Raw genomic sequence first — 26,619 nt, forward strand, 5'->3', positions numbered from 1 at the left:
TGCTACTTCTAATGAAATTACATTACTAAGCCTCGGCTTTAAATGAGTTCTGTAGTATTTGTAGTTTCCAATTATATACGGATGATCCAAAGGCCATAGCACAATCCTTTTACAGATAAATAAAAATTATGGTTAGACAGAGTTGCTTTGTAAATAGAAGTTCAGAGATTAGATCAAGGTGGTAGGGCGAGCATATGAACCAATCATTAAAATCTCAGGAAATATTTTAATGAGAGAGTTTATCAGTTATAAAATGGCAAGTGTCATCAGAATACAACGGCCTTTTTGAGATATGCCTAGAAGATAGTATGTAATAATTTCAGAGGGACAGAGAAATTAGGACTTGGAAATCACAGCCTAGATCTCAGGTAGAAGGAGAAAAACAGAACATTTCTAAGCCTAGAATTGACAAATACAATGAGCAGAAAGGAGGCCCTGGGATATTAATGAAGGTAATTAGATACTGTGTCTAAAAGCGGTGATGTAACTCTGCCTTACTCTATGTATGCTGAGTAGGTGGCAGCAGACTTTTGATTACTCTTTGGCTGAAGCACTGGTTCTACATTCCAAAGCATGTGACTAAAAGGCTAGCAGCAGAGTACAGTTTTGTTCTGCACTTTCATAAAAACAGTGGGGGAAGGAACAGAATGGCAAAAATGATTAACAGTATTGCAAAAATGATTTTTCTTTCTGGATAATGAAGTGGCTTGCCATAGGGGTTTTCCATGACAGCTAGCTATATTGAGGATGTAGAAAAAAGTGCCCAGGACAGTTATGGACTTTGACAACCATAAGTCAAGCTACCTGTATAGCCTGTAACTTCATCTCACACCCCCCACCCCCATTTTATTACCAGCTGAATGCTCTTGTAACGGAGCTCTGTTTACCACCAGCACACACTGATTTTCGTCTGGGTGCCAACATATGTTCCAGTCATCTATAACTGCTCTGATTCCCTGCCCCAATTATAAATAGGAAAAAAAAATCTACACCTATAAACAAGACTCATCAAATATTTCAGGAAAACAACACAATAGAGAGGCAGTAAGCTCCTAAAATTGACACATCTCAACAAAACAGTTCTTAGAGGAAAAGTTTTTTAAAGTATAATTAATAACTGCCTCAAGAAGTCTCCAATGTAGATGATAATGAATGTATAAAAAAATCAAATTGTCATAAGAAAAGTCATATATATACATACACACACACACACACACACACACACACACACACACCACACACGAGGCCTGACAATTAAGTTCACGAACTCATCCTACGAAAAGTGCTACATACCTCATTGATGAATATCACTATGGTCACCTTTGAAGTACTCCCCTTGAAACGCTATGCAATGATGCCAGCTCCTAGTCCACCTTTCAAAGCAATTTTAGAACTCTTTTTCTGGAATAACCATCAGAGCTATCGTAGTATAACCCTTGATGTCCTGAATGTCATCAAAATTTCTTCCTTTCAATATTTCCTTCATCTACGGGTAAAGAAAGAAGTCATTGAGGGCCAGATCGGGTGAGTAGGGAGGGTGTTCCAATACAGTTATTTGTTTACTGGCGAAAAACTCCCTCACAGACAGTGCCGTGTGAGCTGGTGCATTGTCATGATGCAAGAGCCATGAATTGTTGGCAAAAAGTTCTGGTTGTCTAGCTTTTTCCTGTAACCTTTTCAGCACTTCCAAATAGTAAACTTGGTTAACTGTCCAGTTGGTACAACTTCATAATGAATAATCCCTCTGATATCAAAAAAGGTTAGCATCGTTGCTAATGCAACAAGTTTGCGAACCTAATTGTTAGACCTCTTATATACTGGGGGTGCCAAAAAAAAATGTACACAACATTGGTTAATGTTGCTCAAGCAGCAGTTCACCGTAATCAGAAGTGTCTGGGTGCTGATGGTAACAACTGTGCGTACCTCTTGTAATTGCAGAAGTCAAACGTAACTTGCATTCATCTTTTGTTATCAGTATATATAGAGTATTACAATTTTAATTGTTTTTCCTTTCTTAAAATGTGTATACATTTTTTTGCACCCTCTGGATATATATCCAGAATAGAGAGACACAAACAAGATCGAATTAGTGAATTAGAAAAGGGAGCTGACAGTTCTTTTTTTTTCTTTGAGAAAATATTCTCTAAAATTCTCAAACATGTCTTTTCAAACTGTTTTTACAAAAAGTCAAAGTCAAAGGTATAACTACTAAAATAGAAATAATAAGAAAAATGAAGAAAAAATTGGGAGCTAAAATATCTGTGCAATTAAACAATCCATAAGGAGAGAACAGAGAGAATAGATGAGAACAAGGAAAAACAAAACAAAAACTAATAGAAAACAATTCTCTGAGTTGAAAATAAACGAAATATATTAGTTTGAAAGGAAGACTAAGCCCAATTACTAAATAATACACCAATTTGGACATGTCTTCCTGAAATTACAAATTTTTAAGGTAGAATAAAGAGAATCCCTAAAATTCCATTTATTTGAAGAAGTATTTGAAGGAGTATCAGATTAACAACAGACTTCTCATGATCAATACTAGAGGAAAGTTCATTTATAGTTTTAACATATTTGATACAATCGCCTAATAGGAGACAATTGAAATTGTCTGTCATCAGACATTTTATATCACATGGATTAAATATACTGACAGAATTGTGGAAATCAAATCTATGTATAATATTTACTTCACAATTATAACAACAAGCAAAATAGCTGTATGTAAAATATATTACATAAAAGATACTACCTAAGAGCCTAATATATTTTAGCATGATGAAATAATATTATTTTGAATATATCTAGTTTTACACATGTTTTGTGATGTTGAGGAAAATAAAAACAAATTTAAGAAAATGGAAAAAACATAAATTTGATGCCTCAAATTCTCAAATCAGGATTAATTAGTAGTTTCAAATTGAGGTCTTTGGAATTTTTAAGATACAAAGCACTCAGTTTTCATCAGGAAGTAAGTGTACTTAAGAGAATTAATAAACAATACAAAAACATATTGGCAAAATCTACAAATACAAAGTAAAACTCTATCAATCTTTATCAATAGTTTAAAGCAGGATTCCTCAACCCTGACTGTACATGATCACCCCCTGGGGAGATTTAAAAAGTATCTCTGCTGAGGACCCAGCCCCAGAGAGTCTTATTGAATTGGCCTGGATGGAATCACTGGAATGGCAGCTTTTAAATGCTCCCTAGGAGGTTCCAATGTTCAGCCAGAGATGAGAACCACTGATTGGAGTTAATAGTATTGGCTATTAGCACATGTATAAATATATAAACAGATTTTATTTTATCCTTTAAAAATATGCAGAAACCAGGTATGGGACAGGAGGTTACATGTCCCTTACCATATTTTTACTTCTGCTCTGTCACCACCAATGACAAGGAATTCAAAGTGTCTGGCACCCAGTAGTCACTTAAATAATTTTTTGTTGAATTATGAATTGAACTCCCTCCTGAAGTTACCTAATGCATCGTTCCTTGTAATATTCCTCTTTGGCATTTTTAAATGCGGAAGTCCTTTCCCATGGCATAATCAGTGTCATTACCATCTGTATTTTCTATACTTGTTGTGGCTGTATTAAAAATAGCAAATTATACTTATGTCCTATTTCATCCTCTTGGGATTATCAAGCTGCTCCTTTACCTATATGCTCATTTTCATTATAGATACACATCTCTAATTCACTTCCTCTTCATCATTATTTTGATAACCTTAGACTAGGGAAAGAAGAAAAATGTTCACGATAACCTAACAGAAAAAGCAAAAATATGTTGACACATAAAATAAACTAAAAGTTATATTAATTGGAAGGACATTGGTTAATTTTTAAATTCTAATTGTGAATGCTTTTAATTGTAGGCATTTTGGAGGAAAGCAAGCCATAGGTGGAAGTCCCTCCCTTTTCCATGGTCATCTATCCTTACCCCCAATCTCTAGCAGATTATAACAACCTGAGAAAAGTATTTACCCTTCCATATTAAAGAAGCAACAGAACTGGATGGATGAGATAAGCCACAGAAATGCAATGCCATAGACAAAAGAATGGTCCTGTGTTCGTTTTTTTTTTTTTGTTTGTTTGTTTAATGCATGACAAATTAAGACAAACTTATTAGTTTATAACAGCACAGGTTTAATATCTCCTATTTCTCATGGATTAAGAGTCCAGGTATCCTCCAACTTAGGTTCTCACAGGCTGCTGACATGGTGTTGGCAAGATCGCATTCACCTTTGGAGACTTGACTGGGGAAGAATCCATTTCCAAGTTCATTTGAGTTGTTGGCAGAATGTATTCACTTATAGTTATATGATTGAAGGCCCCAGCTCCTACCTGCCTGTGAGCTGGAGTCTGCCTTTAGGTTCTAGGGACAGCTCACATTTCTTGTCACATGGGCATCTTCAACTTGGCTGCTTACTTCAAGTCTGCAAGGAGAGTATCTAGCACCAATCTTCTAAGACGGAGTATTATAGCATATAACCTAATACTAAGTCTGTAACACCTTATCCCTTTTGCCACATGGTATTGCTTATAAGATGATCACAAGTCCCCTGCACACTCAACAAGAGATAACATAAAAGGATGAACACAAGAGATGAGAATTATTCAAGTCACCTTGAGGTCTGCCAGAGATCCCAATAAATGTAACCTTGATTATTTATATAGGGAGAGGTGCTCATCCTAGCATAAAAGGAATGGGTGGAATACTAGAAAAAGTTATTAAGGAGATAGAATCACTAAACTCTGCCAATCCTTTCCTGTATGCAAAGTTAGTAAAGTTCTTGTGTGGTACAGGAAAGGGAAGTCAGTAGGCCCTTGTTCCTGTATATCTATCTATCTATCTATCTATCTATCTATCTATCTATCTATCTATCTATCTATCTATTTCAGGTGTGAAACCAGCTGATGATGAATTAATAAGATCTTTATTTAATTTTATCATCTCTAGAGTTTAATTAGATTGTTTGGGGAAACTCAAGAAAATAGGACTTCCTTGTTTCTAGCACCCCTTCCTGTCCACAGTCAAGGTTCCTCTAGTACACCTAGAAGAAAATTTGGTATGATTTATATATGTACCAATACTGCTTTCATACTTCTCATTCTTTCCACTTATCTTTTTATTGGTTCCTCTCATGGGCATGCTCATATTCTTGTTCTTGATTTCCTCTCTGAGGACTTCCTTTCTTTCATTTATGAGAGCAGTTGTAATTCATTATCAGTAAAGCTAGAACTCAGAAAAAGAAATGTCATCTTAGAAAGATGACTCATATTTTAGAATTCAAAAATAGGGATGTTATGATATTAAAAATGATGGTAATCAGTGAAACAAGTTAAAATAGTGATAAACATAAATTATTTTGATGAATGTAGGTGTGAATAAGATTATAAAGATTGATAAATGCTTTTCAAACATAAGATTTTTTTGTGCTCACTTTGGGAGCATATATACTAAAATTGGAACAATACAGAAATTAGCATAACCACTGTGAAAAGCTGACATGCTAATCCGTGAACTATTCTATATTTTTGTGACAATAGTTAACAATACTGTATTGTATATTTGACATTTGCACAAAGGGATAGAGCTTAAATTAATCTTCTCACCACACACACAGAAAATGGTAACTATGTAGAGGTAATAGATATGTTAACTAGTTTGATCATGGCGACTTTTACGATGTTTATATAATTCAAAACATCATGTTGTACACCTTAAATATATAGAATTTTTATACGTTAAAGTATATCAATAAAGCTTCTAAAACTAAAATAAGTACACACACACACACACATACACACATATATATACACATATACACATACATATGTATCTAATTTCTTAAAGGGAAGGTTTGTTGTCATTTGGGATTTTTACTTAGACTATATACTCTCATGTATCTTTCATTCTAAAAAATCAGACACTATAAACAGAAAAGACATAATTAATATTCATCCTGTGTAAGCCAGTTCATATGCAAGTCTGAATCTGTGTGCTGATAGAAAAAAGTAAGTTTTAATCAATAATTTTGATTATTTAAAATATAGATATTTAGTTTTCATTTTCTTCTTTATGTGATGTGATTTTCACTGTAGTAAAGAAAAAAATGTTTAACTAATTAATATTTATGCTAAGTTGGAAAATATAATTCAATTTTCAGTGAATGACCAACTTTTTCATTCATATGCCTTCTGAGGCCACTACTATAATCTGTAATAAGAAGTCCGTTGTTTTATTTTGATGATAGGTAGATCTTACCTCTTTTTAATGCTAATGCTAGCCTTTTTCTCTGAATTTCAGAGAAACTCCAGGAAACCTTATTTGTTTCCAGGTATTGGTCAAGGAGAGGAAACATACGAGTAGTTCCATGTGTCCTGAAAACTATCTTTTGTCTAAAGAATTCAAAATCCTTTAAATCTTCCAGAACAAATGTTAAGCCCAAAAATAACTTAGGAGAGCATCTGAGTGCTCCTACAGAGTAATGGAACTAGTTATGTAGGATTTTCTGTATATAATGATATGTGAGTTTTAGTAAATGCTTAGTGAGGACTGAGGTCCTCAATTACCCCAGCTGTCAGGAGCTCAGAATTCTAGGTAGATGTGATGATGAATTTCTATTTTCCAGAAGAAATTTGAAAACTTGCATCAAGCAGCGATGGAGAATCCCTGCTAACACTGCATTATCAAGTGTATACCCAGGCTTTGCAGTCATAATTATAAAGCTTACATTTACCTAATGTCTTTAACACTCCCAAGCATGAAGAAACTAGACTTGAATGAGGATAAAGTAAATTAAACTATTTTCCCTTGGTGTTGCCTAAACTGCTACGTGGTTCTTAATCAATGATTTTGCTCCCAGGATATTTGGAATTCTCTGGTGGTGCTTTTATTGTCTTAACTTTGGGGTAAGGATGCCATTGCATCTAGTGGGAGGAGGCCATGAGTGGTGTTAAACATTGTACAATGCACAGTACAAATCATGTGTTCAAATAATCATTTGAACTAAAATGTACATAGGTTGATTTACCCTGCAGAGATGTACTTGGTAATTAAGGATGAAACAGAATTACTCTATACTTTCAATGGACAACTACTAAATTAGTCAGACAATTTCTTTAAAAATGCTACTATAATATTGAATGTCAACTATAATTTGATATCTATATATATGTATATGTATATATATATATATATATATGTATATATATATATATATATATGGAGTACAGCACAGGGAAGAGACTCAATAGAGTTATGACAGTTTTATATGATGTCAGATTGGAGGAGGAGGGTTATCAATTTGTGAGGGGTGTTTTGTGAGGGGTGTAAATGTCTAATTATAACATTGTTTTTTTACACCTGAAAATAATCATAAAATAAAGTAAAAAAAAAAAAAGCACTATTTTGTAAACATACACACAGTGAATTTTGCTTTTTTTCTTTCTTATGCTACAGATTTTCAAAAATCGTAAAGCATTTTTAGATTTTTTAACATCAATAGTTGAGAGGAAAATGAAAATTGCATAAATGTGCAATATAATTTTGATGTGATGTTTAATAGCTTGCAGAGTGTAAGATTATATATATGCATATATATATGTATATATATATGCATATATATGCATATATAATCTATGTATTCTATATATATAAATTATTTTTTCTGTTCTTTTGTACATTAGATCTTATGTGAAAGTGAAAAAAAAAAGTAAAATCTTTAGCATCAGAAAATAGTGCTGGCAATACGACCTCTATGAAATAAGACTACTCATTTTCCAGTAGTTTTTTTTTTTTTTCCTCTCTCATAAAAATGCTGTTGAACTGTTACTCTAACACTTCGATTCAACAAATATTTATTGTATTTACCATAGATAGTGCTATGGAGGTTGGATAGAGTACATACATATCATTCTTGCCTGGACAAGTCACACTTTTCCACATGGCTGACCACTTAACATTTTGACTAATCTAATGTTTAAACAAACTTAAATTTTATTTTTTATAAGCTATTTATAGAGAAACAAAAAGGAGACTTTACTTTTCTAGGTCAAGTAACTAGTACCACAGGATGAACTTTAGAAGAGTCAATTTAGACATAGACATGCTTTCTTATTGCTTTGTAAAAATGCTATTTGCAGAAGATCAACTAGCTAGTCAGATCACTTCGATTTCTTTATTTAGCTAGAAAAATTGTCAATATTGCAAAATATCTTGCAATGGTCAGTCTATTTATGTAGTAAGTTATATTGTAAGATGAAGTTGTTAGTCTAATTATATTACAGAGATTGATAGCAAAGAGCCATTCTCAAGTTTAATGAGATGATTGATTCTCTCCCAGGAACTGGACCCATCTAAGCTAGTTCCACTACAAATTATGATACTGTGACCTAGATACTAACTCTCTCTATAGCTGTCATGAGAAGTTTGAAATTTTATGGATTTTTCATCCACATAAGAAAATAAGAATATTTGGTTTTAAAAAAAGTTCTCCATTTATGACCCCCAAATTGATTTAGCAGTCACCTAAATGATGATTATGTCTCCCTCTTTTCTTTGTCAACAGTCTGTAATGTCTTGATTTTAGCATTTTGCTTAAGTTGTTCAGTTAAGAAAAGGAAGGCCATCCAAAGCCAGATGGAGCCTTCAGTTTGAAGGAATGTAGCCAGGACAAAAGATACTCTTGTGGATAGTTAAGCAAAAGTGTCAGGTCTTCAGAGAATGGCAATAGAAGAAAGCTCAAGCTGTTAGAAATTTACAGAAGTAGCGTCAGAGTCCCGTTATCTGTCAGGTAGAGAATGGTTTAGTCAGGTTCTAGTAGGTGCTCACCAGTAGATCTGTACTTATTATAAGTGCTAGCAGGAAAACACCTGAGTATCATCTTCTTTCCATTGAAAGCCAGTAATACATCCTAATAATGAACTACAGTGAGCAGAATATCCAGACTGCTTGTTCAAATATCAGCTCTACTGCTTGCTAGCTATATATAGAGAGACAGATATTTTAATTACTCTGTATCTCAGTTTCTTTATCTGTAAAATCAGAAAATAACTGCACATGTATGGTTGTTGTGAAAATCGAAAGAATTAATGTTTTTATCAGTAACATTCTGCACATTAGCCACTATTATGGTAAATATTTTAGCTTCAGATACTAGCCTTCAAAATTAGAGACATCAAATATGTTTTCATGTTTTTTACAAATATGTTTAACTTTTGTGTTAGTATAGGCAATACAATGATTCTAGTTAAATTAAATTATATAATTTAAATTCAGACATTTTAGTATAACATTTTATTGAGTTGTTAATCTTGATAGTTGTTTTTCTGCATGAGCTAGTGTTTAGGCTTTAATCATACCGCAATTAAGTTGGCCTGAATTAAATAGGACCAAATTATTTAGTGTTTTCAAAAAAATGAATGAAAATCCTAAAAAACAGTTTCACTGGATGTGAAAGTATTCTACAAATCATAGAATTCTAGTGCATAGACTCTGGCCTTGGAATTAAATGGGGACAATAAAAGAATTACAGTGTTCAGTGATTTCATGGATATCATTTAGTTCAGGGTGAAATTCTAAATAGGCTCAAGAAGAACTTACATAAATCATAAGTAATGCACCAAAGAAATTATGGATATTTGAGTTCCATAATTACATTCTAGGATTTTTTTTTTTAGGCAATTGTTTGAAAGGAAATTATAATTCTCTTCCCAAAGCAATCTTTATTGCTCCTATTAGAGAAAAAATATTATTCCAGTCAGATTATTTTTAAATGAGTAGTATAATAGAAAGAATGGTGAATTTGAATCAGAGTTGGGATACCTGTCTGGGTTTTGATTCTGTATAGCTATATGGGTACTAGTCAAGACAATTAATTTCTATGAATCCTTTTCAGATGTAAAGTAAATAATAATTCCTATCTTTATTTCACCTTTTTGATTAAGGTCACATGAAAACAAGTTTTAAAGTCTCTGTAAACATTTAAACGATACCAAATGTAAGTGATAATAGTTATTATTTTCATTATCATATTGCCATTATTAACTAGTGAAACCAATCCACTGGTCCATTGCTATGATCATTTTTAAATAAATCACATCCATCCCAGAATGCCTAATAATAGTTTTTAAATATCTACAGATGACAGATATTGATCTGAATTATCTCATATATTTAAGGTTTTAAACAAATTTCAGTTAAACGAAAAAACTCTTTGAAAATTTAAAAATGCTATATACTTTAATTTTATTTTAAATTCATTCAAAAACGAAAAATTATATAATTTAAATTCAGACATTTTAGTATAACATCAACTAGTTGAGGAATAAACAGCTCAAGGGAAAATTGAGGTGGCTCACACTCATGATTAAACCATGCCCTGAGAATGTGGACCTCTTTTAGAAATGAGAATCCGAGTTCACTGAACTTAATTTTAACAGATATAAATACTCATTTTTTTTTAAAAAAAACACCTTCTAGTGATTTTTATAAGATTAATTTACTTCCTTTTACATTATTATTTTACAGGAAAGGGAAATCATCAAAAACATGCCTAATAGTTCATTTTCAAATAAGATCAAGAGTAGACAATTTTGAATATAAATATGGAACGTCAGAGAGAAGCTGTGCGACTAATTCACTAGTGACAGTGACACGAAATGGTCAGGCTAGGCACATAGACCACTCTAAATTAGTCCTAAGAACAAGAAGCAATCTAGGCTAGAAGAAGTTTATGAATTATTTTCCAAAGAGCTCTACTTTCATTACACTTTATAAACCAACATATATGTATATGCAAGTCACATTTACAACCTTTTTATTGCAGCACACATAAAGAAAATACTTTTATTTTGCAACTCCAAAATTCCATAATAGTCTCTCCTTATTGAGGTCAACGTTCAATCGCTTTGTTCCATTCTTTCACTGTCTTTCTCAGTGCAGATACTAGGGTCCCTGCTGAACAGACAGTGAGCCATATGCCCCATCTCTAATGTCAGTTGATTCAAAGGGCTAGGTTCTGATTCATACTTGACATATCTGTTTTCTATCTATGAAGTTGGACTTGGTATTAAGGGTATATCAATTCTACTTAGCCTATGAGGACTTGGTCGATGAAGCACAGAGAGAAAATAGGCTGAGGTGGGGGGAAGAAAGAGAGGGAGACAGAGAAAGAGAAGGAATGAGGGAGGGAGGGAGGGAGGGAAGGAAGGAGGGAGGGAGAGAAAGAGAGAGAGAGAGAGAGAGAGAGAGAGAGAGAGAGCGAGAGAGAGAGAGAGAGAGAGAGAGAGAGAGAGAGAGAGAGAGAGAGAGAGAGAGAAAACACCAAACAAACAAACAAGACCAGAATCAAATTTAGAGCATAGCAGAAAGAAGAAACCATGTAGCTCTGGAAAGGCTATTATCCTAGTAGATTTCTGGTTCCATGCAAGTCTCAATTACACTGTCGGTCCTAGGTTTAATTAAGGTTCACCTTTTTCCTTTATATTAAATTCCCTTTTTCTGCTTAAGCCAGTAGGAGTAAATTTGAGTTGTTTTCAACAAAATAACTTGCCTCTGGAATAAAAAGACACTAACTTACACAGTGTATAAATTTTAATTAAAAAAAAAAAGATATACAGAACCTAAGAGGCAGATTCACAGGCCACACTATTTGTCAGTGACCAAGGTGGCTTAGAACTCCGTTATTCTATTGCTGCTTCTTTGTTCAATGTTCTTTTCATATGGCCCATTATATTAGCCTTCATATATGTTTTTTAAATTTAGATTCCCCTATTATCTTTGTCTCCCCATTCCACCCCACCAGATCTCATGTAGCCTAAATCTAACTCTGTACACTTTATCAAAGATAAATTCCTACAGTTTGGTGAGGAAAAAAAATAAACCTGATGCAAAACACTGCAAACATTTTATGTCTTCAATTAGAGGAATACAGTTTTCAGAACACGTATTTTTAAATATAGAGGTTTTAGTTTACCATAAGCGACAGAACTTTCCTTGAGGATATAGCATTGCACTCCTAACATTATTCCTAGGTAGGGCATCTCTTTGAAACGCGAAAAAAATATGTACGATATATAGTTTATTAAGCTCTAACAGAAAAAACGAGAGCAGAGATAAGGATTTACTCATTCATTCATGAACAGTTCTTACCAATTTTCTTACAAGGGAAGACTACAGATTTAGGGTATAAAGAACAAAATCCAACCAACAAGCATTTTTAGCACCTTACAATTAAGATCAAAGCTTTCTAAAAATCCAGCTGTGAATTTCTTTTAATTAGCTCATTACTCAGTATAACACATATTGCAAGTATTCTTTCTTGAATAACATCCTTGAATAATGCAGCTGGGAGTATAGTCAGTTGAGCATCCATGCATCTGGGCATCTGAAAAGATGAAAATCAAATGTGAATTCTGATGAAGTAATTTCATTTTGAGCCTTTCATATTTCTTCCCCCCTAAATTAAAAAGAAATGAAACCTCGAGTTCAGCTGGTTCACTGTCTACTCCATGCCAATTCACATTTTCAAATGATAAAAGTATTTTGCTCTAAATGAATACTAAACAAAAAATTCTATTTTCTCACCCAGTGGTGAGATTTTTTTTTTTTTTTTGTATGGAGCCTATAGTAATTTTCTCTGTTAACATAATAGCTAACCTGCTTTGTGAATGGAGGTGAATATGTTAGTATTGCTAATATAGCATAATGATGCTGTAATTACTCATTATGAAACATTATCTTCTCTAAAATCACTCACTTAGAGTATGTTGAGTTTCAATGAGAACTCTATTGTGAAATAACTATAATGATTATCCTGGGATAACACTTTCATTGTGAAATAATATCAGTAAATTTCCAGAAACCATTTTTTCACTACATACTTATTTATAATGCAGCGAATGCCTTCAGGAATTTAATCAGCTGATATCACCATCATTTCAAACACTATGTCCATGAAATTCAATTAACATAATGAAAATATCTCCTTCGTTTAATTATATGTGTGATAGCCAATTTAAATTACAGTATAGATTTCAGTTTTAGCTCTTATTTGTTTTGTGTTAATATAATATTTAAATACATTTAACTTTAAAGTTTAAGAGTATAAAAAGGTCTTTTTCATTTATTAACTTATTCATTTATTTTTCTAACAAATATTTATTGAAGACTCATTATGTGCAAGGCAGTATGTTAGGCACTAGAAATACAGAAATGGATAATACAGTGTTGGCTATCAGATCGCCAGTTTTTTAGATAAAGGGATACAATCTTATAAACAAAAAGAGTCTACATGCCTGTCAGATTGGGTAGAAAATAAAGTGACAATATAAAATGCTAGCAAGGATGTAAAGAAATGGGATCACTCATACAATGCTGGTAAGAAAGCAAACTAATACAGCCACTGTAAAAAGATTTTTGGTAATTTCTTATAAAACAAAATATGCAACTATAATATGACCCAACAAGTATACTCCTGGGAATTTATCCCAGAGAAAGGAATCCTTGTCTTCACACAAAACTCTGTACACAAATATTTATAGCATTTTTATGTGTTATAGTCCCAAACTGAAAAGAGTCCATATGTCCTTCAAAAGGTGAGTGGTTAGAGAAACTGTAGTACATACACACCATGCAATACTATTCATCAATACAAAAGAATTTAACTCTTGATTCATGCAACAAATTAGATGAAACTCCAGGTAATTATGCTGAATGAAAAAAATTCAGTTCTCAAAGATTAAATACTACATTATTCCACTTGCACAGTATTTTTAAAATGATAAAATTATTGAAATGGAAACAGGTTCGGGGTAAGGAGAGTATAGTGGGAAGGAGAGACAGATGTAGTTACAAAAGAGCAACTTAAGGCACCTTTGTGGCCTTATCAGTGTTCAGTATCTTGACTGGGATGGGGGAATGTATGAATATACCAATGTGATGAAATTATATAAAACTAAATACATACACATACTCAAGTGAGTACAGATAAAAGTGGTGAAATCTAAGTAAAATCAGTGTATTGTACCAATGTTGATATTTTGATTGTGATGTAATATAGTTTTGCAAAATGTTCCTTTAGGAAAAACTGGGTATCCATGAGATCTCTCCGTATGATTTCTTACAACTACATTGAATATACAATTACCTTTTTTTTAATTAAAATTTATTGGAGTGACAATGGTTAGTAAAATTACATAGGTTTCAAGTGTACAATTCTGTAATACATCATGTATATATCATACTGTGTGTTCACCACTCAGAGTCAGTTCTTCCTCCGACATTATATATTTATTTGACCCTGTTTACCCTCATCTACCAACTCCCTCCCCGCTCACCCTCTGGTAACCACTAAACTATTGTCTGTGTCTATGCGTTGTTGTTTCTTTATTTGTTTTGTCTTGTTCCTTTGTTGCTTTCAGTTTTATATCCTACATATCAATGAAGTCATATGGTTCTCGACTTTTTCTGTCTGACTTATTTTGCTTAGCATAATAATCTCAATATCTACCCATGTTGCAATTATCTTAATACAATTTTGAAAATAATACTACAATCAAATGAGAGAGTTACTTTCACAGAAGTCTGAATAAGATATAGTAGGACTACAAGGAGAATGTAGTGCATGACTGCAATGTAATTGTGTGCATTTTTTCCACTGTTAATATATTGATCGATTCATCCACTCATTCAGTATGTATTTATTGAGCACCTAGTGTGTGCCAGGTATAGATTATATAGCAGTGAATGAAACACAAACATTCTTGGCCTCATGTTTTTCTATTCTACCGAGGAGATATAAAGCTTTTTAAAAAGTGAGTTAGATGTATAGTATATTAAATTGCATGAACAAAAATAGATATTGAATAGAGGAGAAAAATAAAGCAGGAAGGATGCGGTGGGGTAGGTGGCTAGATTATGTAGGGCCTTGTCAGGAATGATAAATAGTTTCACATTTACTCTGAATGAAAAGGGCAATCTGGGAGAGGAATACCATTTAATTAATTAATTAATTAATTAATTAATGTTTTTATTTTGCGAAGACTAATTAAATTACACAAAGTGCACATATCATATGTTTAAAGCTGGATGAGTTTTTACGGAACTTATTATACAATCAACACTCAGATAAGAAATAAAATCCACCTCATGGAGCCCTCCTCATGCAACCTTCTATTCACAGCAAATCTAGGAAGGAAACACCTGAATAAAAAAAGAAAAAAAAAATTAACTCTTCTAATTTGGAGGCGATTTTCTGGATCTGGAGCCAAAAGCATCTGTTTCTGAACACTGATTCCACCTCTAGCTATTCACATGGCCTTCAGTTTTCTCATTAAATGATAATAATGAATTTAGTTTATAAAATATTATGAACATCAAAGGAGATAATGAAAGTGCATTAAAATTAGTAACGCATGTATACTTTGAAGTTCTTATTAGAACAAATAGAAATTTTGATTTATTTAACAGCTACAAGTCTAATTCTTTGTAAATAGTTTTATCATTTGAAAGTTATAGTTAGGGTTTAAATTCCTTGATTAGTTCTTACATTCTTCTAGTAATCCAGGCAGGTATCACTTTTATTTTTCATTTTCATTTTTCAACACATACCAATTTAACAACATGACTTTCTCTAGATATGTTGTTGTGATAGATTTTGAATAATATACCTGTTTTAAAATTATATTGATTAAATGTGACAAAAGTTGGTATAAATCTACATATTTTTCCCCAGATGACAAGAAAAAATCCATGTGAATTGTCAAACAAAATGTATCAGCTTCTATGTTAAGTTTCTATTAGTTTTTTTTTTTTTTTTCTTTCCCCCCACTTCAAAGGGTTTGGTATCTTAGTGAGGGGATGAATGAAAAAATTGTTATGTGTACTTATAAAATTCAATAAAATTATCTTAACATGTCTTAAGTCATTTTAATTTAATTTTTGTGATAAAAATGTTTTTTGTTATTCTATTCTGCAGGTGTTATACATTCACATTTTTTTACAGAACACAGTGATAGCACAATAATCATGTTTTATTTCTGTTTTACCACTTATTAAAACTCTTCCCTCTTTGATAAAACTTTCACAATGCAGTGTTTTCTATGGTTTTCATTCAAACTGAAAAGAATAGTGTAACAAAGAGCCCACACTGTTTATTATATTACTGTGGATGATATTTTGCAATTAACTTTAAGTATGAATGTTTCAGTATTCCTAGAATTTAAGTAAATGTGAACCATTCATTTAGGATTACGGGCGTATATTTCATTGCCCTAATATTGCCTAATGTGTTCTTTCTTGCTAGAAAACATCTCAAATTAGACTTGGTTTATTTTTCTTTAAAGTTGAAAATGCGCATTTGGTAGTCTTAATAGCAGTTTAAAACAGAACCAGTGAAACAAAATGAGGGCCCTTAGTGGCAGAGAATAACTGGATTCTAATCTTTCAGCCAAAATTACCAAGTGACTACTATGTATTGGGTGCTGGTGAGCAGTAAGACAATGAGTAAGTTGTTCCATGAGGAAGTCAATACCCTAGTGATAATTGAGCCTTGACTATCTTACTTCATAGGCTTTAAAATAAGCCAATCTTCTCATAATTTCATTATTTACCTGAGTCAAATTAAGCCAAATACCTTGTGTCAACTTGTTTCCCCAAAATTATTAAAGATAAAGAGATTAGGTATACAGTTTTAATTATAGTCATAATTTCCTTATGCACTTGATTAATTTTCCTCATTTTACTTCTGTACATAAAGTAAAGAGAAATAAATAGCTCATTTCTTATTGAAAACAGGAATCATTTTATTACCAACAGTTACATTGTTTAGTTGTTTAGTCCTGATGAATGAGTTTAAGTAGAACCTGAGAGATGCAAAAGAATTCCAAAATTAGATTCATTCTATTTCAATACAATGACAGTTTTCTTCAACAACTGCACTTGATAAAGATGTAGTTAAATAGTTTCAAACAATGTTAACCACAGAATTTAGAATCATGCTTAACTAGTGATAGAATTTCTTTTCAATATAAGAATAATTTTTTAGGCATTCAAAATTTTTTATATTGATCATATTGAGATAACAGGATTATATGTGTCAGGACAAATTCTTTGCTTTCCTGAAATAAACTTGGATCAAGATGTATAGATTACATCTGTTAATGAGATCATTTCTACCAAATATTGCAGTGAACTCAAGAAAGTTATTACTATAAAGTCTTATAAAGTCTTACTATATTGTCTTTTCTCTGGATAGCCTTGGAATTGCAATCGCATGCAAAGCCCTCTTCTAATGGGAATTTCTGAGTCTAAACAAGAAGTGACAATTAGAGTTTGTTTACATTTAGGTCATCATGTTTGGATTATAACTCCATTATCTTATTCATGAGGATAGCCTCCTGACTAAAAATCAGCTAATATATTGTCTAGAGTCTACAATCTAGACAGTAATCTATGATGTGGTCAACAGACGATTCCACTCCACAGAATTTCCCTGGAGGGGTTACAAATTCAAGTGCATATAATGGCCAAATAACATTTGTTATGATGTTTGTAATATTTTGAATAATATTTCAGCATGGGCAGTTCTATATCATGTGCGTGTGTATGGGGGTGTGTGTGTGTGTCTGTGCGTGTGTGTGTGTGTGTGTGTCAGATTAAGTTACATCCCAGATGAGTGGTGATACCATTGCTCAGATCAGTCATTCTCTCTGTAGAGTAGTCAGTTAACATTTAGCTAGAAAGACCTCATGTGAGATATGGTTCTTTAAACACTGCAAGCTACCTATCAACATGGCAATTTGCTAATTAATTTTGCTAATTACAAAAATAAATGTTGCCATTTTCTTATGAAAATATTGAAATCCATACTTCACAGATTAGCTAAAATATTCTTAGGGGCACCCCTTTCAGGAAATGCCTCTTATGACTCACCTTACATCCTCTTAGCCTCACCTCTAATTCTAGCAGACACTGCCCTAAACATTTCATGCAGGCTTCCATGCAGTTTATAATGGAAGCTGTCCTTTATTCAGTTGGAGCTGTCCTTTATTCAGTTAAAGAAGAAGTACAAACAAAGTATATCATACATCAAGAATGTACAGCCAACTGGTGACCTGTGAAACACTCTTAAATTTTTTTTTAATGTTATCAAATATGTTAAGAAACACCCATTAAAACAAAATTAAGTAGGCTACTTTATTATAAGACAACTCAACACCTTTAATATGTGAAAGAATACTGTACTGTGCTTTCAAAAAAGGGATTCTACAAAATGTACATATTTATATTACTAACACCCAGAAAACTCACACACACACACACACACACACACACACACACACACACACACACACAGTGGGGAAGAAGCTATAGCAAGGTATTAACAGGACTTAACATATGGCAAGCTCTGTCTAGTTTCTAGTTTCTAAATTCTCAACAAGGGCATATGCTACATATTTAAATAAAGAAAAAAATCAGTGTCATATATTTTCATCTACCCACATTCATAATTTTTTGTCAGGAATCAAAATGATTCTCTTAGGTAAGGGTAGTTGGCAACTATTATCTTCATCAATTGAAGAAAAAAAATTAAAAACTCCTCAAGGAATAAAGTAGGAAATTTTCCTGATTGGATTCCCCAGAAAACTGGAAGTGATTTTCTGAACATAGTTACTTTTCCCTGGAAAAGCCTATGACGTCTGATTAGAAATAGGGTCTACTTGACTATCTCTTTAGAGTACTAGCAGAGTTGTGGACCTGTATTTTCAAAGCAGTGATGCTGGAGTAGGGCACACAAAACAATGAGGACACAACTACTGATGTTTACCAAAGACATCAGTGAATCATAGAATTTCTCTTTGGTTTGCAGGATTGAGTTAACTCTTTCTACCTCTCATGTTTTTCTCTTTATTGACACTTTTCTCTGTGGTGCACTCACCTTTGGATTTCCAACACAAACTTTCCCCTGAATGGCACTAACTAAATCACATGTGATCCTTAAACTAATTAATGTTTATGTCACAAGTAATGCTTTCCTAATATAATCACTTTGCTAAACAGGGGTCCTATTTCTGGAGAAACTAGGAGAAGGCCACATACCATGAGGCATTTAGCTGTCTTCAGTACTGTGCATAAAGAGAGAAAATCAGTCCTCACTTTGGTCTGTTTTCCCTTTGTGTTTTGCCTTTCTCTTTAAGATCTAAGTAATCTGAGCATTTACTCCTGAATATACTAATTTACTTGTTCCAAGTGTTTTGATCTACTCATAATATCAATAATATGCCACATATTTAATAAGTTAAGGAATTTCAGTATGCACTCCAATTTTGATGTCTTTCGTGAATTCTTCAACTAAAGGTACTTGCTGCCAACTCTCAGAGACAGGAAATAGATGAAACATGGTTCTGGTCTAGTAAAAGAACACTCTAAACTGATGTTGTCTGAAATTATTCTAGTGTTTCTCATGCATTTTCTTTTTTGTCTTTTGTGATTCAGTTGCCTGTATTATAACAAGCATGTAAATTTGATAGTTTTAACAATAATCCATATTGGATATAATATATTATTACCTTTATAAGAAAGCATTAATTTCCTAATCATTAGAATAATAATGAGATGGTCATTACTAAACGTCTCATTCCCTATGGGAGTATGTAGTATATAAACTGCTATAGGCCTCTTTAAATTTAAGAAAATGGCAATGTTTTATCTAAAATTAGCTTTTATTTTATCTAAAATTAGCTTTTATTTTGTCTTTCTTATTAAAATGTCCTTTGCACAATTTTAGAAGTGTTTTCCCATTTTTAAAACATTATACTGGGATCACTTAATTTAAATATTATTTGTACCACACATTTGCTTGTTTTTCAAGATGGTAGACAAACTGGTTGCTTAGTATATTCACAGACATGCCTCATAAGGAGAAGCTGCACTTTTGATCACAGTACCTAAATCTGTCACCTTAGGTGTTGTAGTTATAGCCAGGTTCAGACAACCTATCTGATTATTACAACTCAGTGGCCATTGCCTTCATGGATGAATTCTTATTACAACATCACAGATGGCTGGAACAGATCTTCATTGATTGTTGGAATTAACCATGCATCAACTTATTGTGACATGAACTGTTTTTTCAAGAGAAAGAATAAGTAAATGACCAGATGTAGTAGTAATTTGATTTCTGGACATTCGTATGAGAAGCATATTTGTTCAGAATATGTATTATTAAAAATTGATATTTATTTAGTATAGTCCAGTTTTAAGGAAAAACTTTTATAGATCCAATATTGAAACTAGAACAAAAATAATTTTCAAGAAATCTGGTTTGATTAATTATCGCCATATATCAATTAGTTAGACTTCATTATGCAAAGGAATATATATTTTTAATGAGAGTGGGGTATGGATAATATAACTAGAAAAATAAGTGAACCCATTGGAATAAATATGGAAATAATATATAATGAAATATCAGGTTAAAAATTCCATTTAGCTTGTGTTCTCCTCTAAATGATCAGTGGCCCTGTGGGAAACTTGGTGTTGCAACATGTATGATTAGCACACAAATTGTTATTTATGTATTTGAATTTGCACTTTTGATAGCGATGCAGAGTGTGTAAATAAACTAGGTCAACTGGATCATTTGAAGTACAACCTTTACCGGTAGTTGACTTATTAGAAATATTTGTCTGCAGCTTTGGGATTCTCTCCACCCCACCCTGTCCCCCACAATTTAATCAAGTGAAAAACTTTATTTGTGTATAATTTCAATAATATGGTAGAGTTCTGACAGATGGGTTAAGAAATATTTTTTGATGCATGGAAGTCATATGTGGGGAAAATGCACAAAATTATGAAATCATATATGACAGATTATTTTCTGTAGGGTTCAAAATAACATGGAATAATAAATCTTAAATCTGAAAGTGTTTATAGGTAGTGACATTCATACGTGTAAGATGTGCAAATTATTATTATTTTTCTTTATGCTATGGTAATTAAGGTAAGAAAATCTTAGTGGGATTTTTGTTTGAAATGACTTATATTCAGAAAATAAATGAAAACTGGTTGAATGAACATATTATAGGGAATAATAAGTATTCACTCATGGCCACATGTGGCGTGGTGATTGATGCAACTGGTCAAACTATTCACTGTTTTTTGTCTTTGGGATTTCAGCTATGTTTATGTCTAGAGGGTTTACATGACTTGGTGGCAAAAAGACCAAGAAAGTAGAGTTTAAAGTTAGTTTTTTGTTTTTTTTTAAGTTTCAGGTGTAAAAAAACAATGTAATAGTTATACATTTACACCCCACACAAAGTGATAACTGCCCCCAATCTACTACCCCTCTGACACCATATATCTGTCACGATTCCATTGACTATGTTACTTAAGCTGTACTGCACATCCCATGACCATATGTATGTATATGTATATATATAGTTTGTATATATATAACAATTTGTATATACATAATTTATATTTGACATTCCATATTATTCAACTTCAGCTTCAGGTGTACAGTGCAGTGATCAGGCATCTACACAGTCTATGAAGTCGTCTCCCTAATGGAACCCAGTGCTGATCTGGCACTATATACTCTATATACTCTTTACAACATTATAGATTATATCCGCAACTGTATTTCCCAGCCCCATGGCTATAAAGTTAGTTCTTGATACTGTTTGAGTGCAGTTGAGAGATGCGGTAGTTCAGGGTAACAAACGGGGCATAGACATTGAGAAACAAGGCTAATTGCATTTGGAATGGTTCATATTAATGCATTAATCACAAATCTTGATGAACTTCAGTGACTAAATTCACTCCTTATCACATTCTGAAATTAAATTAGCAAATATTTTGGCAAACTGGAATTATGGTATTGGGGACTGAAATATCTGAGAACAAACAGAAGAGTGTCAGAATTCTGGTTTCCTAAAATCCTCTACAGTATCTCCTAATTCAGGCTCCTAAGAGATAAACACAGATGTGACAAACTCAGACAGCTTAAAGATGCAAGATCCCAAGCCACTACATACTGTGACCCAGACCAGAGTTTAAGACAGAAAACACGAAGATGGGAAGAGCTTTCTAATCGATCAAGCAAATTTAAATGTCACAATAGGCAATGAATTAGCAAAGTAACCAACGTTTGGAGAGTGCCTAAACACAAATGGCCTGACATTTACTTGCAGCATACTAAACTTTTGTGAAGGTAATAATACTTTGGGAAAAAATTCAAGCCTAGGAAACAGGAGCCTGTGGTTGACTGACAAGTATGCCAAGTATAAAAGACTTATAAAAAACAATACCAATGGGAAATGGCCTGAAAAGATTCCGTAAAAGAAAACAGATCACAGAATACCAGAACGAAGATACTCATTGGCCACCAAAACAGTGAGACCTAGAAATAAACCATTTATTAATATATTTAAAAAAATTGAATACTTAAGATAAATCATGCACTCTGATAGATGCTGGGGATATGGTAGTGACCAAAAAAACGTGATCTTACAGAATTTAGTCTAGTAAGGAAGATTAAGCAATAAACAAATAATCAAATAAGAAAATGAGATATCCTGCTTAGGGAGAGAAAGAAAAGAATGCGAAAGATGATTTCTAAAATTGACCTAATTTAGACAATAAGATCAGAGAATGGACTTTCTGAGATAGTTTCACAGTTAAAGTGAAAGAGGGCAACAGGGCAGCCATTGGAAGAACGGAATGAGGTGGGTGGAATGTCAGGCAGAAAGATTCTGTTTTAATTTATGCGAAAACATAAGCATTGTGTTAAAATAATTTGTATCCATTTTGGATCCTTATTTCTATGTATTAAACATATTTTTTAATTACAATTTTTATTAGATTTTTTAGAATTAAACATTGTACCACAAAAATCTAAATTTAAATATTCAACTCAAAATACAAGTAAGTGGAAAATTGTTCCAGAGAGTAAATGTTTTCCTGAATTTTATTTTATTTGATAATTTACACTAGTAAGTACACTAGGAAATACTGATGAATATTAATTTAAATACTATTTTGAGATCATAAAATATTTGTTTTATTTTTATTGTTTTTGCCCAATCCCTTTCTAACAATTTGTTATCATTTTTATAATGATTTAATTTTGTTTCAGGGTAGCAGAAATAAAAAGATTAGGACACTTGAAATTCACATCTAAGATACAATTTGGATCATAGGCCTGTTTTAAATGGTGCCAATTTTTAAAAATCTCTGATAGATTTTTTTGGACTCTTTCTCCAAGAATAAACACATCCACCAGAATACAGTAAAAAAGATTGCATATTCTTTCAGAATATACATACATGGGCCAACAGGTCCAAACATTTATCTAAGAAGCTTTATTATTGATGAACAGGGGTGAACCCATCTGATGAAAGTATTGGTATAAATGAGAGTATTTCTCATTTATAAATCATACTAATATTTAGTCACCCCAAACCCCAGGACCAACCTATAAAAAAATGGATGGTAATAGCAATATACTTGCCTAAAAGGTGTTAGTACCCTATAAGGGAAAAAAGAAAAAGACTATGAAGGTTTGGCTGGTTCATAAGCTAAAGGCGAGGACAATTTTGATAATTTTGATTGGCTGGAAGTTGAAATTACATGTTTTCTGCAGAGAAAATTATAGTGATAAAAGAAGAAAATGATGTCTAAGCAGCCTCAAATGAAAGAACAAGAGTCAGGGAAACCAAATGTGCTCTGGTATAAGGGGAAATAAGGGCCAAAACTCAGCTGCTTGAGGTGGAGGTGAAGTGACCAGTAAATGAAAGAGACATAGGAGAGGAAAAATAATTAAGAGTAGAGTTAAAGTAATTTGCTCTGAATTGAAGGTTCATGGCTAAAATGAGACGTCTTAAAAGTCCTAGGGAAAAAAAAAAGTAAAGTTCTTTTGAGGGCGTTGCTTGGGAAACAGAAATAGCCTAACCCTAGTTAAAAAAAAAAAAATCAAAATTGTTGCAATGGACTAATTATGACACTCTCTACCTTTATTGCTATCAGTCTCTGCTTCTTTAAGGGGTAAGGGTAGCAAAATTAAACCAAATACCAATGGAATCCAACTTCTATAAGATTCCAAGTGAGTGTTCTGAAGAACAAGCACAGTTCTGTCAATTGGGCAGCATCTTGCCATCTAATGTATGGTGGATTCAACAAGTTGTGAGAGGTTAGGTGTCTGCTAGTCCCCTTTGGGCTTGGAAAGCATCAGTTTATATCACTTAGATCAAACATTCACATTACCTTCTTGCTATGCTTTGAACTCTACTTGCGTTTTCAGTCCACTTCCATTGCTCATATCAATTTTTTACAAACTGTTGGTTTTCTTCAATGTCAGATTCCATGATTTCTCAATTATTATAATAATGAGATTGAATAATATACACTGTTAGAGTATATTTGCTCTGTAGGTTTAAAATTCCCTTTTTCAAACAGGCTTATCTCTGACATAGAAAGGTTGACTCTCATTTCCGTCTTACCTCTGAGGTTATTGAAAATCATACACTTTCTTTAGGAGGAGAGCTCTCTAGTGGGTCCTAGCCCTCTCCTACATTTCCAACCACTGCATCCTCCAACCCAGGAACTTTTTTTTGTTGTTGTTTTCCTCAGTTGGATGAGTGTTTTTTTTTTTTTATTAGTTTCAGGTGTACGAAACAAAGTAATAGTTAGACATTTATCATTTATATCTCTCACACTGTGTCAATACCCCTCCCCCCATCCACTATCCCTCTGACATCACACAAAGCCATTACATTTCCACTGTCTCTATTCCTAATGCTGTACTCCGCTTCTTGTAACCATATACATACATATATATGCGTATATATATATATATATATATATATGTATATATATATATATATATATATAAACTTGTAGTTGACATTTGTTACTGTTCAGTTTCAGCTTCAGGTGTACAGTGCAGTGATCAGATATCTACATCTTCCCTGAGGTGGTCTCCCTAACGAGCAAGTGTCCATCAGATACACTACAAAATCTTTACAACATTATTGATTACATTCCCCAAATTAACTTTCATAACCCCGGGGCCATCGTGTGGTTACTGACTGTGCTTTCTAATCCCCTCACCTTCCCCCTTATGCCCTCCCCCCCCCATCTAGCAACCCTCAGTTTTTCGTCTATGTCTCTGAGACTGTTTCTGATTAGTTCATTCATTTATTCGTTTCTTTATATTACACATATAAATGAGATCGTATGATATTCGTCTTTCTCTGTCTGACTTATTTCACTTAACATAATGTTCTCTAGGTCCATCCACGTTGTTGCAAATGGTAAGATTTCTTTCTTCTTTATGGCTGCGTAATACTCCATTGTATAAATGTACCACAGTTTCTTAATCCATTTGTCTATTGATGGGCATTTCGGTTGTTTCCATGTCTTGGCTATTGTGTATAGTGCTGCAATAAACATAGGGGTGCATAAATTTTTTTGAATTAGAGTTTTTGATTTCTTCGGATAGATACCTAAGAGTGGAATTGCTGGATCATTAGGTAGTTCCATTTTCAGATTTTTGAGATACATCCATACTGTTTTCCATAGTGGCTGCACTAATCTGCAATCCCACCAACAGTGCACAAGGGTTCCCTTTTCTCCACATCCTTGCTAGAATTTGTTGTTGATTTATTGATGATAGCCATTTTGACTGGGGTGAGGTGGTATCTCATTGTGGTTTTTATTTGCATTTCTCTGATGGTTAGTGTGGTTGAGCATTTTTTCATATGTCTGTTTGCCATCTGTATCTGTATGTCCTTTTTAGAAAAATGTCTCTTCATGTCCTCTGTCCATTTCTCAATTGGGTTTTTTTTTTTTTTTTTTTTTTTTTTTTGGAGTCGAGTTGAGTGAGTTTTTTAATAAATTTGTGATATTAACCACTTATTGGATATATCATTGGCAAATATCTTTTCCCATTCAGTAGGATCCCTTTTTGTTTTATTGATGGTTTCCTTTGCTGTGAAAAAACATTTTAGTTTGATGTAATCTCACATGTTTATTTTTTCTCTTGCTTCCCAAGGGGATATAGCAGTAAAAATCTTACTCCGGGTAATGTCTGTAAAGTTTCTTCCTATATTTTCTTCTAGGAATTTTATGGTTTCAGATCTTACATTTAAGTCTTTAAGCCATTTTGAATTTATTTTTGTATTTGGTGTATGGAGGTGGTCCAGCTTCACTTTTTTGCATGTGTCTGTCCAGGTTTCCCAGCACCATTTGTTGAATAGACTGTCTTTATCCCACCGTAGATTCTTGCTTCCACTGTCGTGGAAGATTAAATGACCATATAGGCATGGATTTATTTCTGGGCTCTCTATTCTGTTCCATTGATCTATGTGTCTGTTTTTATACCAGTACCATGCTGTTTGGATTACTGCAGCCTTGTAGTATAATTTGACATCAGGTATCGTTATACCTCTCACTTTGTTCTTATTTCTCAAGATTGCTGAGGCTATCCGGGGTCTTTTATGGTTCCATATAAATTTTAGGATTATATGTTCTATTTCTGTGAAAAACGTCATTGGTAGTTTGATAAGAATTGCGTTGAATATGTATATTACCTTAGGCAGTATG

The 26,619-nt window shown here is 33.0% G+C and overlaps 1 non-coding gene and 1 pseudogene across 1 annotated transcript; both read left to right on the top strand.

The window, feature by feature from the left end:
- Positions 1 to 26,619, top strand: part of LOC117032871 (60S ribosomal protein L10a-like) — a 163,568-nt pseudogene that overhangs the window by 5,492 nt on the left and 131,457 nt on the right.
- LOC117014903 (U6 spliceosomal RNA) lies at positions 5,445 to 5,548 on the top strand. The gene has a single exon (XR_004421640.1). It is a non-coding gene; the product is annotated as a U6 spliceosomal RNA (small nuclear RNA).

Source organism: Rhinolophus ferrumequinum, chromosome 2, assembly GCF_004115265.2.
Source record: "Rhinolophus ferrumequinum isolate MPI-CBG mRhiFer1 chromosome 2, mRhiFer1_v1.p, whole genome shotgun sequence".
Lineage (NCBI taxonomy): Eukaryota > Metazoa > Chordata > Mammalia > Chiroptera > Rhinolophidae > Rhinolophus > Rhinolophus ferrumequinum.